Genomic DNA, 2,987 nt, shown 5'->3' on the forward strand with positions numbered 1-2,987 from the left:
TTCTACGTATCTGATTGACGGCTAGCCTTAATCAAAAGTTCTCTCTCGTGATCGGGAGGGGTAATTAACTATAGGGGCTTGCGCCTATAGGAAACCAGAACTCAGATCATAAAGTCCTCGCAAAATGAGGGCGAAATCTCTGGATAGTGTCTTATCTACAAACTCATCTGCCTTCCAAAATTTACCTCGGAACTTAGTTTGTTAAAACTCCCTCGCCGAATAAGAAATCGCGCGGCGGGGAGGCTGGGGCCGAATTTTCGGAGCCCACATGATAATATTAAATTTGATGGTTATAAAATCTTCTCTAAGGATCAACTTGTTAATAAAATCTATAATGCTAGATGGTTTAGCAAACTTGATCTTAAATCGATCTAAATTTTGGCCTATTAGAATGCATACTAACTCTATAGAAAGGATTGTTTTCTCTTGCCCTAGTGGTCATTTTTAATGGTTGGTTATGCCTTTTGGTTTGAAAAATGTACCTCAAATGTATCAAATAAAAATGGATAAAATCTTTGGTGTACATTCAAATTATACTTGAGTTTATATTGATGATGTTCTTATGTTTTCTCAAACTAAAGATGAGCACTTGTCTTATTTGTATAATATTCTAACTTTCTTTGAATCTCATGCTTTTATTATTTCTTAAAAGAAAATAGCTTTGTGAGTCTAGCATATTGAATTTCTAGCCTTAGAAATCAATGAAACTAAAATCAAATTACAAGTTCACATCCCTTAGAAGATTCATTAAATACTTCAAAATCTCGAAGAGCTCGAGCTCTTAAGAACCATTTAGGACTCCTGAATTATACTATACCTTTCATAAAAGATTTATCAAAATATATGAAGGACACTAAAACTTTATATAAAGTTGTTTTGTTAGTACAAAAGATTAAAAAATTTATTTCAAAATTACTAGTGTTAACTCTTTCAATTGATTCTGATTATCTTATCATTGAATCTGATGGTCGGGAACAAGGTTGGGGTGAAACTTTAATAAAAAACCAAATAAATTCTCCAACGAAGTTGAAGAAAAGATCTATAGATATGTGTTTGAAGTTCACAAAGAGAATTGATAATTAACTTCTCTTAATTATGAAATTCTTGCTATCGTTTATAAACTTGAAAAATTTTATATTTTCATATGAGAGAAAAATAAAATTCTCATCAGAACTGACTATGATGCCATTGCTAGATTTGTTAAACAGAGGAAAGAAATTAAGAACACCTTAAGCTCAAGAAAGTGAATTAAATTATTTGCTCATGTTATTAATAAATGCTTAACTATTACGTGGGAGCATATTAAAGGAAAAGATAATTTTTATCCAGATAAATTATCTTTTCAATAAAATATTAAGAAATATAAAATTTATTATTACTTTTTATTTTCCTGTTGAAGAGTTCGATTTTAATGAATATTTCAGATAAAATGGATGACAAGAGATGCATTAAGAAATTTGGACGATTCTAGTTTTAGAAGTACGATGGACCAAAAATATACAACTTTGACATAAGAAAAAATCTAAACAAAGTATAATTATCTTATAGATAATATATGGAACTTTACAGCTGATCCTGCTATTAAAAGAAAAATTGAAGATAATAATTAGTTCTTTAATTAACTATTTTCTGACAACATTACAGAAGCCTTTGGGAAAGAAATTTTTGTGCTATGTAATCTACTCATTTCTAAATCTAGGTATCGAATCGACCTGGGTTGAAACTAAAGAAAAGATATAGGCATCCATAAACCATAATATAATGAGATGACAAAATGAGATGACAGATAAGGTAGGAAGGAATTATTATATATCTCCTTCACTATTATTCCATGATAATTACTAATTGATAAGCGAAATAGAGACCAAAGAATTGGATGATAAAGTAGATAAGAATAGCTATCATGGTAATGCTGAAAGCATCAGAGCATTACCAAAAGAACTAAAAGAAAACATCTATATGCTTCTTAATTTCTCCACAATTTTAGGTTTCAATATATTGTAAGAATTCCTAAAATTAATTTTTAATGAAAAATACAACATCAAAGGAATATATGCGCAAAAAGAGACATTTAAAAATTGTGTTCAAAAGATCTTAGAGACTTTACGATACTGCTTCAACAAATTAAAAAAATTATGGGATTGCCCCTACGAGATTAAGTACGAAATCTATAAAGGATATATCCATGTAGATGAATATACTGATGAAGAATATACTGGTATGTTAATTTCTCCGTCAACATTACTGACTTATGGACTGTTGACCTCCATGTAAAGACCAAAAGAGGAGAGCAGAAATCTCGCATACCTCTGTTGCCAGGATCCCGCAAATCCTACCGAAGTTCCGCCGAGGTACTGTGCAGCAGCGCCAAATCGATCACTTCCCTCAAAAACTGCAAATGGCCTCGATTGTCACCTCCTTCGCTTCGTTAAATACCGACTCAAAGGGATCCTTCGACTGCTCTCGATTACTCTGTCCGATTCCACACTTCCTCTCCCATGACCGAACTTTTGTCGCTACATCCGCTCTCTGCTTCTCCCTCTGCAAGCCAAGACTCCTCCACTCAACCTCCTCCGGCCGCCGACCTTCAGCCCAAACCGAGAGAGAGAGAGAGAGAGAGAGAGAGAGAGAGAGAGAGAGAGAGAGAGAGAGAGATAGAGAATGAGAGGGACCCTACCTCTTCAAGTCGTGAGACCGATACCGCCTCCCCTGTCCGACTTCACTTGCTCCTCCGACGGCATTCCCTCCTATCGGACCAGTTTTGATCAGAAGCACGAACAAAAGTTCGCTAATTGTGAAGGTGGCTTTCTCCCTTCAGCACACTTAATCGGCCAAATCCCGCAAAGCCTCCAAACCGAGAGGAGGAAGGGATTTTTGCATTTTATTATTTTTATTTCATTTTTATTAATAATTATTAATTATGATTAGTATTACTAATTATAATTAATCATTATTATTACCTTTTTTATGTATTTTTAATTAATTAT

Source organism: Dendrobium catenatum, unplaced genomic scaffold (genome assembly GCF_001605985.2).
Source record: "Dendrobium catenatum unplaced genomic scaffold, ASM160598v2 original_scaffold_282093, whole genome shotgun sequence".
In the NCBI taxonomy this organism is placed as follows: domain Eukaryota; kingdom Viridiplantae; phylum Streptophyta; class Magnoliopsida; order Asparagales; family Orchidaceae; genus Dendrobium; species Dendrobium catenatum.